The 14,854-nt window shown below is 46.2% G+C and overlaps 1 protein-coding gene across 3 annotated transcripts in view; it reads right to left on the bottom strand.

Annotated features, from left to right (window-relative positions):
* PDZD2 (PDZ domain containing 2) overlaps window positions 1–14,435 on the bottom strand; it is a 208,326-nt gene extending 193,891 nt beyond the window's left edge. For all 3 annotated transcript variants that reach the window (XM_075739930.1, XM_075739931.1, XM_075739932.1), the window contains exon 1: window positions 14,249–14,435. The gene's annotated coding sequence lies outside the window, so the exon portion shown is untranslated. The remainder of the gene's footprint in view (window positions 1–14,248) is intronic.
* Window positions 14,436–14,854: the final 419 nt, after the last annotated feature.

Here is a 14,854-nt window from a genome sequence, read left to right as displayed (position 1 = left end):
ACCCTGTCCTTGAAAACCTGGGTAGGATTGTGTGGGCAAGAGGATTTTTCCTGTTTCTGGTGTTTATTTGTTGTGTCACAGAGGTAAAATTATCTCTGTTTGATTACTGAAAGCTGTTGGCTGTGGAGATAATCTGCGCATTAGCAGCTGTACGGTGGGTGGTTAGCAGTTCTGAATCTGTAGTTGGAAGCAAAGAAGTCATTTTGCACAGCACTTTAAAACAGAAAACAGAGCACACAGGACAAAACCCCCATGCCCCATGCAGAAGTTGCCTTCTGCAGTGAGAAATCCTCTCATTTGCTGGTGAGGTGGAGGGTGAGTCCCTTGCCGTGTCCTCCTGCACTCCCGCTCCTCCCATGGCTGCACCGGGGAGAAGAAAGACCCTGAGCAGACACCCAATAAAGCCTTAACAATTGCAACATTTGTCTCTTTATGCCTTCCAAACGAGATCGATTACCTGAAGCACAGCTTAAAACAGTAGGTCCTAGCAAATGGGTTTAAGAGTCGCAAACTTGCTATCACAAAGCTAAATCCCCTTATCCTTGTTGGGGGGAAGAGGGCTCAAATGTCCTACCTGGGCATGACTTCTCTGGGAAAGGTGGAACAATGCGCCTACTCGCTATGGATAACTATTTAGAGTACAAACACTGCTGGAAACAACTATCAAAACTCACAAGCTGCTAATTCACCAAACGGAAATTCCTTGCCTATTTGTGTCTGCAGGACACAAGCTGCTCCTTCCCAAGCCAGGACAACTTTGGTTTGCACGTTTTGCTCTGGGGATTTGAAATTCTTCTCCTTCTACCTTCACTTTGTCTGCAGCTGGTGAGCTTTAGTCCTGGCAAAGAGGGCTGGGAGCCGGGGTAGGGTCAGTGATGGGCAGAATCAGGCTGGAAGGTTTATAAAGAACAGACATCACGACCAAAGAGCAGGAAACTGATAGAAGACAGCAAGGGATGCAAAACATCCCAGGGATAGGAGTGACAAGAAGCAGAGATGCATACTTTTCTTATTAAAAATCTGCATATGAAAGCAGAGGGGAGCATCCTCACACACAACAGACCTGCCCTGTGCTATCTCTTCCCATCTGTGTGGCCTGAGATGGAGCAGAGACACACAGCTTATGTTACAGTTTAAAATATCTTCTGTAGGGGTTTTATTGGTTGTTTGGGGTTTGTTTTGTTTTATTTTTTAAACAGCTTTGCCACCACTACATGTGCAAGTGCACGTGCGTGTGCATGTGGTGCATGACTGCACAGACACTGGCAACATCCACACAGCCACAACTGCACAAAAGATCTGCAGGCACAATTGATAATATCTGGAACACATTAAAAAATTAGAATATATAGTTCCCTCAGCAGCTGTACTAGTTTTCTCACGGTCTTTACTAATTAACATACATTGAGGAGGTACCAACAATCGCAGACCCAAGGTCGCGTTTAGCTTTCTTTTTCAACAAGACACAGAATAGTATCTTCAGCATCAACAACACTGCAGTCTCAAGTGTCACAGAATTAAAACTTCAAAGAGTTTCTTTGCCATAAGCCCCTTTTTTTTTTTTTTTGAATCGTAGAAATTCGAGTATGGCATCTTTGTGGAGTGGTCTATCTGATCCACTTGGCCACCCCTCTCATTTCCCAACCCCACCAGTGCAAATCCTTCCTGGGATTGGGAGCTGCAAACCTGAGCAGTTTCTCACCCTGGCTGCCTCCCTGCCTTCCATTCCCACCCCTCTCATGAAAACGAGCTGTCTGTTGGCTGCCTTCCTTGATGTGCTTTTCTCAGGGTGATAGTTTGCATTATAAAATACACAGAGATGAATTCATTTAAGTCTTGCTCCCAAAGGCAAGCATTAAAAACCATTTTGAGGCACTCCCAACGTTCCTGCTGCCATCTTCCCCACTCTTTAAAAGCCATCTCCACTGTGCAACCAATTTTTATGTCTTTGAGTAAATCATTTAAGACAGCTTTCTCTGCTCATTACCTTAAAGAGTTAAAGGTTACATGGTCTGTATTGTCCCATGATGAGAAAAGAGACAGACAAGGCAAATGTTTTATTTACGCTTTAAAATTGGATGTGGAAAGATTTATAAATGGATTAATTTTAATTAGTGTCCTCATTTAATTTAAAAAAAAAAAACAAAAACATTAAAAAGCATGCCTTAAAATTAATGCACTGCTACCCTGCGTGTTAACAAATATGTCAAGTCTTTGCTTGTTTTAAAGGCCCTTTGTTGCTTAAGAGGTTTTTTTTCTTATATAGCAAAAGCAGCCTCTGACTAGTTATTTTTCTGAAATCATTTCTGAATAAAGCATGGAACAATCATTTTTCTTGCTGTTTAACGAGACTGCCCCCATAAGCATTATCCTACGAGGTAAATGTTTGCACCGTGGCCTTTGTGTCCTACCTCACAGCATGGTGTAGGCAGCTCCTCCCTCCAAAGTCATCTCCAAAAAGCTTTTTGCTGTTTGGTAAGTTAAAACTACGTACCAGCCCCATACCAAAAACATTTGAATAATAGCTTTAACATTTTTCTCTCCTTGAACAGTTTCTCTAGCAGCTGTAGAAATTAGACTCCTTGTAGATAAAGAACAGGTGCAGTACCTAGGAAGATTTTTAAAAGACCACATTTGATGTCTTGACATTTGTGTTATATTTCATTAGGGCACGAAGCAAAAGTGGAATCACTAAAACCCAGCAAGGCCAAAAAATACCGATTTTGTCTTTCTGGGGCTCAGTAATCCACCTCCTGGATATCTGAGTTTCTTCTGCAGATGCCCTGACCCCAGACAGGACAGTAGCAAACATTGGCCTTCGTCCCCATCTTCTCCCCACTGAGTCGTGACAAACAGAGAGAGGTGTCTGCCTCAGGGGCTTAACTTACAGTAGAAACCAGACAAGAAAATCTCAAGTCATTTGCTATCTCCAGGATCCCAAGACTCAGGCCCCTTATATACAAGTTCATTTCCTGCCTCTTAATATTTTTGACATCTTAGGACATCTCCGAATACATCCTTTCTCCCAAACATAGGCTTCCATGGATGAGTGCTCTCATCTGAGAGCTGCTTCTTCCTGCATAAGCTCACTGACACTCCGCCTTCCGCCACCACCCTCACCACCAGCACCCGCCACCGTGGTTCTCCTCCTCTCCCACCGCAGTCACTGCAGCTTCTTCCCTCCTCACAGTTAGTCTGACTTGCTTCCACTCCAGCCAGCACCACAACTGAAATAATAAACTATAAAAATTAACATTGATCTATTCCTGGTTGTTTGGTTTTTTTCTCCAACCCCTTGCTGCAAATACCTCTCCCAGTGTTGACCTTGACATACATTTACACGCGCTTTGACTTTGCATACAAGCAGGGCTCAGTCCCCCACTCACAGCAGCTCACGTGTCCCATTTCCCAGTCAAGCCCCTGCAATTCTTTCCTGTGCTGGAAAGGGCTGGTGAGGAGCTCCCTCCAAACGCTCCTGCAGCTCCGATGCCCAGGGGCACCACGGCCACCACATGCTGCCTATGCCCACACCATGCGGAGGGGACAATCAGCAGACATGATGTCCACACCTACACAAACTGGGGTGTGTGGCACTTCCAGAGGGAGGACGGGACCTCTAGCTACTCCCACATCCCCTCCATTGTCTTCTCCTCTTCCATGCTCCTCCTGCGAGCACCTTGCCCTCCCTGCACTGCCCAAATACGTGAACGTGACTACGCTTTAGCTCCTGGCAATGTGACTTCAGTCTCCTGCTCCTGTCCCAGCAGGCATGCAGGCAGTCCAGGCAGGCATGAAATGAAACCCCTGGCTGTTTTGGAGGGTGCGTCGCTGTTGTGACACCCCCCAACACAACCCGCCTGAGCATTTTAGGATATCACGGCTATGAATGATGGACTTGTGTAGGATGAAGTCTGGCACCTTTCTGTGCTTCAGCCAAAGAAAAGGGGGGAGGGAGAGAGAGAGGGAAGTGACACTTTCCCCCTTCGCTTGATGAAAGCAAAATCTGATGGAGGCGGGGGGGGGGATGAAACAGACTGGGCACTAAGCCCCTTATTAATGCATGTATTGAAAAAAGAAATGCAACTGTGCACTCATTTCTGCTGGTTTCTGGGAGCTTTTGTGACCTTAATAATTCATGTTTATGCAAGCTGCTTATAATGTTAAGCAGTTGTTTTGTGTAGATTTTGTCCCTTGCATTTAATTGAGATGAATATATCTAGCTGTGAAATGAGGTTGGCCATAATACTGAAAGGAAAGCTTTAAAAAAATTAGTGTTTTTATAAGGAGAAACAAAATTCACAGCTTTGTCTGAAATTATTTTCCATCCGTTACTGATACACACAATGTAAGAAACGGAATATATGTAATTTTTTTCCCCCAGATTCATCCTTTCCCTTTCCTTTTCATGTTTTGGCAGCATTTCCAATACCATAAACTTTCATTGTTTCTCAAACACGTAATTGGTGTCTCCTGCCTGTTTTGCTTTTCTTCATAGCAACAGGAGAGTAAGGGAGGGATTACAAATACCAAAGTGATCAGGAAAAGTAAGAGGCAGGTAGAGCTCCTGAGACCACCTTTAAACTAATCTTTTGGATAGCAATTTGGACTCCTGCAATGCACAGCACTGCATAGCAAGAGGACTGCTAGCACAGGTAGAGAGTTTGTTTTTCCAGGCTTGTGCCCATCACCCATGGACACACAAGTCTGCTAGGACATCACTTCAGATGGTGACCCAGACTAAGCAGCAGCTTATACCTGACCCACCAGGTAGTCAGAAGAAAGCATGCCAGCAGCCAGAAGAAGCAGCTGCTTATTGTCCTGAATGCTTTTATAAGCCTTTCCCAACACACCAGATCAGACTATCCCTACACATTCTTCATAGAAACAAACAGGTCTCGGAAAAATCTACATTCACTTTGTATCAACACAAGCTAGACTGCTTTTCCCACCCTCACTTTAAAATTTGGCCAGATTTAAAGGGAACTGAGAACCTGCTCTTTCCAGGGCAGCTTCGGGAAGGAGACAAGGACGCCGTTGTGAAGGGTCACCTTTCCCAAACGCTGGCAAGCTTGTTCACATCCCTGCCAGGCTGTGTATAAACTGGAAGCTCTTCCATAAAGACTCTCGGTTGGTTTTTAACCTGATTCCATTTAAACAAGTTCTTATTTAAGAAAAAAAAGTGTTCATTTCAATTGGAATTGCAGTTTGCTTTTCAATATAAACTGCCAAATACAGGTTGCAGCTGCACCTCCCAGCAAACAGAAAGTTTCCGTCTGCGGCAGAGGAAGACCAAACTGTCCCTGCAGTGCCAGCAGCTTCATAAAATAAATAGAAGTGGGAGCTGAAAGAAAAAGATGACTGTAAAAGCCATGGGTTTTTGTTTCAGGTTTGCTCTGGCTCAAGCAGAAATGGGCCCCAGTGGATCATTTTTTTTCCACAAATAAGGGATGTTGACACTTAACCTACACAAGCACTGACACTCAGAGCGTACACAATGGACTTGATGTACCAACCACTTTCTGCGGTCCTTGCAGCCAGGCAAACTCCAGGCAATTGCGGACCAAAATGAAACGAGGTGTTTTTAATGCAAATATTAGGTCTTAAATAGAAAAGCTAGAGTTCAGTTTTGACAGACTAACAGTAATTTCCGTTGTGTTTCCAGCCTTCAGTGAGTTAATGTTTCAACTAACCATTAAAAAAAACAGTAATGCAATTGGTCTTAGCAGCTTACTGTAGTTTTTAGGACACAGCTGCAGCACTCTCCCTCCCACACGCAACAGAAATCAATGGATCCAGGCATAGCCCTATGAGTATGAGACCATGGCTGTATCATTGCAAGTAGCTAAAATAATGTCCACTGTCTTAACCTTCACATTGTACCTAAAATTCAAAAAGTCTCATAACTTTTTTCTACATTTCTTTGTGTGCTTACAAGATCCAAACTAATAGTATTACTTACTATAGATTATGTACCTAAACCAGTTGGTATCTAATCTAAGCTCCATTAGATTTAAGGCCATCCCTACCCCAAGGTAGGATTATTCCCAACAAACATTGAGGAGAGACATTAAAAGATGCCATGTCATATCTCCCAACCAGTAATGCTTCCTGCATCCCATCAGAGCGATTACCTCTGAGCTATCATTCCATCTGTGGAAGGTATTAAAAGACTACAGATACAATTGTTAATCACAAAGCAGGCTATTCTAAGGCAAGATCTAGTACTCATAGACTCTATTTTTCCAGAGTCTCTGTACACACCAAAAAGTTGGTTTCATATTAGAGGACCACTCCAAACACAAAGTATCAATTCGGAAGAGTTTCCATGTGTTTCTCAAGTCGAGCTACCATTTTTGATGCTTGCCCGCATCCACAAAAGAACCATGTAGGAGATACGGGGTCGAGGACTAACAAACTTCCAGAAATAGTTCATCTGGAAAATTCGCAACTGTGACATCTAAACTTTTCCCTACTTCATGCCCAAAGATGCACGTTACAAAAGGGCATTTGTCACCTCTTTTGCAGTGAACAACTGGTAATTTCACATCCATCAGACTAGATCACTCCAGCTGCATGTATGCTGGCAGCACCACAGTTATATGGCTCTGACAAGGAATGATCTTTTATGCAGTTGTAACTACAGGCCATCACCTTTTGCTTAGAAAAGTAAATAAATGTATAAAGTACCCCTGTTCTCCAGACAAACACTAATATCTCACCCCCCAAGAATAAAAATTGATTGGAGGAGGAAGAATATTTTAATTGATATAGCTCTGTATTGTAAAATGTCACTTGAGTGACAGTCAATTACATATCAAGCAATTTCTATTACATATTGAGTAGTGGAACAGATACAGGAAGGAAAAAAAAAAACAAGCCTAAATACGACAAGAAATAAAATTTGTGTGCACTGTCTGTATGATCAATGCAAACATAACCACAAACATTTGCATTAGAATAGTGCAGTAAATAACCACCCCACAGCTGAGACATTTACAGCCACATTAGTAAATACACTTTCACTTCTCGCAGAGAGGAGGGCAATTTATTAAACCACTCAAACAAGACATCTTGCAAACAAAAATCTTGCTCTAATTAGGAAAGATCCTTCTGAAAGCAAAGTAGAGGGCTAGGTGACCCAGCGGGTCCTTTCCATCCCAGCTACCCAGGAGCTGTGATTCACTGCACTTCCAACTACTCACTGTATAGAGGTTCAAATCCTTTGACAAGCATGTGGATGTGGACTGAAAGACACGGCTGTGGGCCAAGACAAGCCCATCACACCCAGCTCCCCACAGACCCACACCTGACGGCAGTGACAGCACACCAGCCGGAATAACTGCGCATTTTGGAGCGGTGCCACCCATTTGTTTGTTGCATTTATTTACTTCCAGCTGAGCTATGGGGTGAGCAGATTTCTCGTATAGAAATACTTGTAGCTTTATTCAGAGGAGAAAAAGAAGGATGTCTGTTACTCCATACAAGAGGGGAGATGGATTGCTGCTGGAATAGGATGTGTCACATTTCATCTTGCAGCCCAAGCCCCATCATACCAACGAAGACATTTCTCTGCTCAGCTCCTCACCCCAAGAAGTGGAGGATCCAAATACAATCCATATGGAGGAAGGTTGCTCAGTGGTATGGATGAGATGATACTTTGCTTTTCTGCTGCAAAGATTAGAAGACTAAAGGATGGGAAAGATTATTAAGGGAAGGGGAATATAATCTATGCTGCTGGGAGCCTGGAAGGCAAACTGGAAGCTAGCCTGAAGACAGCCCACCCACATGTTCATATTCCCATTTAAACATGGTGAGCGTGTTCCTAGCAGAAATATCTGCGAGTAGGGCTCAAAAGCTGGAAATGAGCACTGCAGATTTAGGATAGAGATGACCACGAGATGGGTAGTCATCGCTCACAAAAGTCTCAGGTCCTTGAAACCCAGGCACACTGGGTAAAACAGGTAAAAGCTTAAGACCAGGATTAATATTTTAAAGCTGAACAGCTGGTTAATGTTTAATACCTGTCTCACTTGTCATCTGACATCCATCATGGTGGTAACTGAGTTCTGATGAGACAGGGACTTCAGTCTTTAATATGAGGTCAGCTGCCATCAGAGCTCCTGCCAGCCCTGATTAAAGCTGATGGGCCGACAGCCGGGCACGATGGCGAGCAGAGGTGGCTGCCACGGGTCCCTCTACCCTCCTCCACCAGCACAGGAGACACCAAGGAGCTGCTAGGGCTGCACCATTCGCATCAGAGTGTTAGGCTTGCATTAAGTAAGCAAGGACTTTCAGGTTTGTGTGTTGCTACAGACTTTGGACAGAAGCTTTCTCAAAACCCGTATTGTTTTGAAGCCTCTTTTTGATCTTTGATTTTACTGAAAAATACATAAATATCCAAACAGATCACTCCTTGGTCATCCCAAGACTACCACAAACAGTAAAATATGTAGCTCACTATTAAAACTAGAATTACCCCATGCTACTGGACAATCGCCTTTGCTCTGGGAGCAGAGAAAGAAGCAGCAGTGTTTTAACCCCTTCCTGCAGCCAGATCACAATTACTGATTTATATAGCTGTTATATCTGCGCACAGCTGGAGGCGTGGAGAAACCCTGCTCCACCGGGGCACAGGCTGTATTTTACCCGTCTGTCCTGGAGGCTGAGAAGATGAGAGCACTGCTGAACTTACAGACAACTTGCAATGGGATGGTGGCACTGGTGAAATGATATCTAGCGAACTCCAAATTATCTAGAGAAGATCAAGCAGGTGGGCTGCTCTTGTGCAGGTATGTAACACCCAGGAGACAACGGCAGGATGTTTTCCCTGGAAGGCAACAGCGAACTGAGTGGGGTTAGCATCTGTTTTAATAGGTCCTGCCTCTGTCAAACTTCTGGGCAAAGCCTGTTTGTCTGAGACTTTGCGAAGAGCGAAGCGAGCATCAAAGCTCTTCTCTGTTTCGCAGGTCAGGAAGGCTTTGGGGTTGTCGCAGTGTCAGCTCGCATGTATTCTGCAAAGTGTGCTTTAATTTTTCATTATAACAGCACCTACAGACTTTGATTGAAATAAATAATGAACTAATTTGTATCATGAATCTAAGAATCATGCTCTTCTGGTCCCCATCACGGAGAGGATTTTCTTCCCAGTGACAAGTGTTAATGCATTTGTGCCCTAGTTTCCCACAGTGGATGTCACTATTGAAGTGTCAGCAAGGAAGGTTAGAGCTGCTTTTTCAGACTGTTCCCATCAGCTTCAGCAGTCCCTTTTGGATGAAAACATCCCAGCAGAACACTGGCTGAAAGAAGGCTGGATTTTAAACAGCACAGCAAAAGTCTTTGTGTTGTATATGATTAAAATGTAACACTGAATAGGTCTTTTTCCCAGTCTGAGACAGGGAGGATGGCTCCACTCTCTAAAATTACAGGTACTTTTTTTTTTTTTCAGAATGGCAGAAGTTTCACAAATCTTTAATGTCATTAGAGACCATGTTCTGCGCTTTTCTTGTTTTTCAATGCTGTTCTTTCTGGTAACTGCCCCAGCACAAATCCAGACAGGTACTGCTCCATTTCTGAGAGCTGACAGAGGACAGCCGGCCGTCCACCGTAGTGGGACCCCAAAGCGGTGACTACTGTCACTTCTCACGAAGCAAAATCGGCCAAACCCAAAACCCAGTGGGATCCAGACGCTCTGTTTGATTTGAACCATTCTAACTGTATGAATGGTGATAACTTTAATAAGCACAGTTACTTGGGGAAAAAAAAAAAAATCAATTATCAAAAGCAGCCTTACTGTAATTTCAAAGTTTTGCCAAATAAATTTAATACAATTCCATTTCAAGAGGAATTTAGATTAAGCGCACACAATAAATGCTATAACCCACCCAGGTACTAATCCCCTTTGCAAACTGTCTAACATTGCAAAGAAAGTTAATAAAACACCAGCCAAATCAAACAGTAATGAAATTAAAGCACAATTGGCATGGCTTACTGCAATGCTCTAGCAGTATCTTTGGGAGGCTGCACCAAAGAGGAGCCATTGCAATTAGGCAGGTATAACAGGAGAAGTATTAGATTGCAGAATTAGAGCTGCTCCTGTCTCCCTTGCAAGGCTTTACAATGTCAAAGCAAGGCAGCAATATCAGTGTATTGATACTAGATTACGAGCCCTATTTAAACAGCAAAGGATAATTATTTTTATCCCGGAGAGTAACTACAAATTAATTTTATTCACCTGGACCACCCTTGCTGGAAGCTGCTGCTGAAGGACCACAGACTCTGCCCTAGGTGACACCACATCACATGCAAATCTCCGGCTCAGTACAGTGGTAACTGTGTGAGATATAACGTCTTGTGACATGGCAAAGGTCAGATTAGACTATTTGGCCTTCAGGCTGAATTTATCAATTTAGTGAAATATATTAATATCACAGTTTTTAATTAAGACAACATAATACAAAGAGCAATACTGCTTGGTCCATTGCAGATCTGTATTAAAATACAATATTCATGTAATCACTTTTTTACATGATCTCGTTAAAATTAGCCAGGAGAGCTGTTACTGTAATGCGTGGGTAATTCGAGTAGAAAGCTGAGACTCACCAAAGCGAAGCCACGGCACTTCATTACAACCCCAGCAGCCTCAGCAGGGCCAGGCATGCCAGTTGGGAATAACGAAAGAGGGAACGCTTAAGGACCATACATAGTACAACTCACAGACCTTCAGGAACAAATTGCAGTTCATTAAAATGGTATTGTTTTGACAGAAACAAAACCCGAATTACTCGTTTGCTGCTGTTATTTTTACTCCATCAGCAATCGAGTATGTCCGAGTTGGTGCTGGACGCGCTGCCCAGCACGGCGTAAGGCAGCATCAGGCTTTCCCCGGCTCTACACAAGAGCCAGCAGTCACATGGGGGTCAAATTCAGAAAAATACTCTTTTCTACTCTCTCTCTGCATGCATTAATCTACATGCTTATTCCTGTTTACATTATGAGATGTACGCCATAAAAGAGCTTACAGGATGTGTATTGCAGCCAAGTTAATATTGCTGTTGGAGCCTCAGCCTCTGCATTTCCTGACTTAACATTGCCCAGTTAAAATTTTTATTTTTTTTAAATTCTGCATTTGTCTAATGGACTTTCTTAGTGGTTTGAACCCATTTAAAGTCAGAATGGTCCATAGAGCACCTATTAACATAGCAAAAGAACAAGCTCTATACTGAAGACAGTAACAACATTCAGAAATGTTATTTAGTACACAAATAGAAAAAAAAGGTACTTTTAGTAATAACATTCAGAAACAATTTAGAAAAGTGCCTGCATAATAAGACCTTTTCATATATTACTCAGATAAAACCCACAGCTTTTCACTTAGGGAAACTCAACTGACCTTTCAAGAGTCAAAGTGTGCTGTGCACAAGAACTATAGCTAAAACAGTAACAAAAAAAATAAGTTATTTTTTCACAGATGCCACTACTTGGATTTTAAAGGCAGGAAGTGGAGAAGAGTTTTACTTGAATTTAACAAAGCGTTTCACAACGCTTGTGCAGATGAGCTAAGGAAGATGGACCTTACATCAAAGCCTCTTCCTACCTCCCAGCACACACTGTGCAGTCTTGCACACAGCCGGACTCCTGCCCAGAGCTGTTTCTTTATTCCATAAAGCTACTGAAAAGCTAGCGAGACACCCACGGCAAATATCACGCAGACATGCAACGCCTTTTAAATTTGGTCCTTACAACACAGAGGTTTGATGTCATCAGCATTGCCAAACAAGCCCTGCAGTAGATACCTGCCACACGAGATAGCTGCCACGCTGTGCATTCCCAGGAAAGTCTTTACAACGTCACTTGGACTTTGACCTTCTCTCCCTAGTTCATCCCAACTGAGAGAATCAGAGCCTTGATTTCTGCCCCAGAACTCCTGCACGTCCCTTGCTGGACTCAGCCCTGCCAGTGGCTGCCTTTGCCAGCTCAGGAGCTGCTAAACCAGACCAAACATCTATTCACATGCCAAGTATTTTAGACTAGCAATCCCCCGTGAAGGGAACACAAAAAAGACCTCATGTTATGAAAAATGAAAGACTTTTAGCTCTTCTTTTCAATAAAAAAAAAAAATCACATCCCACTTCTGTAGAATGTTTGTGAGTTTTATAAAAGTGAAAAAATAGGTTTTCTCCAGGCTAAGCACTGAATAATTTTAACGAAAAAAGACTTCAAAGGCACATTTTAACACTCTATTTGCATTCAGGCATTTTGTTTTTCAGAAAATTATTACCTTGGTAATATTGCAGGCTATTCTTCCATGCACTATGAGCTTTGGCTACCCAGAATATAATTTGTCCAGTGCAAGACCCATGCAAGTGAGGGAGAAGCCACTCTACAAATGGCGAAGTTGGTGAGTCATCTCAAGGGATTAGCACAATATCTGCAAGGACGTCCATCCTGGACATGAAAGTGAGCGTTGCAGAGGGCATACAGGCATCGCGGTTTGCCTTAAAATGAATGCAGAGGAACTGCTCAAAGCAGTTGAGCGCTCCGACAAGATCTGCGCACAGACGTTTGCCAGGAGCAAAATGAAGATCAAGCCCTGATGGCTTCGCTAAAATTGGGAGGCTAACACGGGGACGCTGGGGACGGTGCTTCAACCTGCTGCCACTGCATTGGCCAGAGCGTACCTACACCTTATGCCAATCCCCCACCAACTCCCGCAGCCCCCAGGGATGAGGGAGGGAAGGCGGCCTGGGGTTGGGGACGTCTCCTCGTCCACAGCCCCACCGCGCTCTGTTCAGACAGAAGCAGAGAAGATCTGACAGCCCATTGAGAGAAATTCATGAGTGTTGCAGTTCATTAAAAGGCTACCAGGGAAAGCACCGAGGTTAACGGGATGGGCTATATTAAGCCCATTTATACCTTTATGGTACCTTCAAAGGGGCATCAGAGCTTTCTGCAGCCAAGTGTAATGGTCAGATAGTTACAGACTGAGACAGGTTTAAGAGAGTACCCCAGGCCACCCACTGGAGAGGCAGCACCGTTAACTTCAGAGTTTGAGGTCAGCTCTTGATGTTTTTCTCTTACGTATCTCGTCCACAACCGCTCCCGGGCTTACAACACTGCATATATCACAGCCTGCTTTGTGCAGACAAGAGTATTTAATGACACAGAGAACTACTTTTTGATGATTAGGGGAAAAAAAAAAATCAGCCAGATGTTTCATGCTGTCTGATTTTATTAGACTGGTGCATACAGGCAAGGGGCGGGGGGGTGCATGTGGATGGTTGTTTTTATGATTACCACCCCTCTTGCTCTTACCCCGGGGCCTGCTGCACTGCAAGACAGTAACACATGCTGTCATGACATGACCTAATCCACAGAACAGGGAGATAACACAAAGTACCACAGCAGGTGATGGAGCTGCCCCCTTGCCCCCCTTTGCCCTCCACACCGGCACACCAGGGTCAGCAGAACAAGGTCAGGGCAGAGAACCTGCAAGCACCCTTAGACCAGCGGATGCACCCTGCTGACCCCCAGGGGAATGAAACCTCACCCACCCTGGGGGGATGGACCCTATTGGCACCTGCCCCATTGACCTACACAGGGATGTACCCCACTGGCCCCTGGGCATGGAGTCCTGCTGGTCCCTGGGGGATGCACCACACCAGCTCCCTGGGAATGGAGCCCCCAGAATGATGGGGTAGCATCCCACTGACCCCTGCGGGGGGTATGCACCCCTGTGGCCCCCTGGGGATGGAGCCCCAAGGGTCATGGGGCAGGCACCACACTGACAACCGGGGGCGGGGGGGGTGTGAGGGGGGGCGGTTTACACCCGACCAACCCCCTGGGGAAAGATGAAGTGCCCAGGCCCCAGGGTGGGGAGATGCACCCTGCCGGCTCCAGGAGATGGAGCACACAGGGTAACGGGGGCGGCACCCACCGACTCCCGGGACATGGAGCCTCGCTGGCGCCGGCGTGGGGGGCTGCACCTCACCGACCGCCGGGGAATGAAACCTCCCGGTGCCGGTGGCGGTGAGGATGACTTCCACCGACCGCCGGGGGATGAAGCCCCCTCGGCCCGCTGCTGCAGTGCGGGGCGGGGGCGCAGAGCCCAGCCCAGCCCCTCCGTCCCCAGCCGGCGGCGGCCAGCCCCGTCCCCGCGGGAGCGAAGCCGCCAGCGGGGCAGGCACCGGCCGCCCGCCGCCCCCCCTCCCCCGGCGCTCAGCCCCGCGCCGCCGCCGCGCTCCGCACTCACCTCGGCGGGGACGGAGCGACCCGGCGTCCCGACACCTGCCCGGCGTCCCCGGGGCAGGGCGGCCCCCGGCCCGGCGCCGCTCCCTCGCCGCCTGCCGCGTATCCGCGCTGCCCGCCCGGCCCGGCCCGACCCGTCCCGTCCCGGGGAGCGGCGGGGGCGGCCCCGACGGGGCGGGAGGTGCGGGGATACCGCGAGGGGCGGCCCGACGGGGCGGGAGGCGCGGAAGCCCTTCGCGGGGCGGCGCCCGGGCGGGGTTCCCCCACCCTCGCCGGGACCCGGCGGGACCCACCGGGCAGCACCGGCAGGGCCCGATCGCACCTCGGGCTGCCGGCGAGCCGGGGGAGGCCGATTGGGGGGGGGGGGGGGGGTGTCAGTAACCGTGCTGCGGGGGGTCGGCTGGCGCTCGAAGAGTTGCTTGAAATCTCCGACCCCCGAGGAGCAGGCGTTGTTCTGTGCAGGTTTTTAATATTTTCGGGCACGTCGGGATTTTTTTTTTCAGTCTTTTAAGAATTTTCTTTGTATCACTTTTATCTTCTGTTCTCGCTCAGCAGGCAGTGCTAGTTCCAAAGAGGATTTAAACGAACAGTGAATTACCCCCTTTAAAAA

The sequence above is a fragment of the Balearica regulorum genome, chromosome Z (assembly GCF_011004875.1).
Source record: "Balearica regulorum gibbericeps isolate bBalReg1 chromosome Z, bBalReg1.pri, whole genome shotgun sequence".
Taxonomy (NCBI): Eukaryota; Metazoa; Chordata; class Aves; order Gruiformes; family Gruidae; genus Balearica; species Balearica regulorum.
Note: the sequence above shows the minus strand (reverse complement) of the source record. Positions and strands in the feature narration are given on the sequence as shown.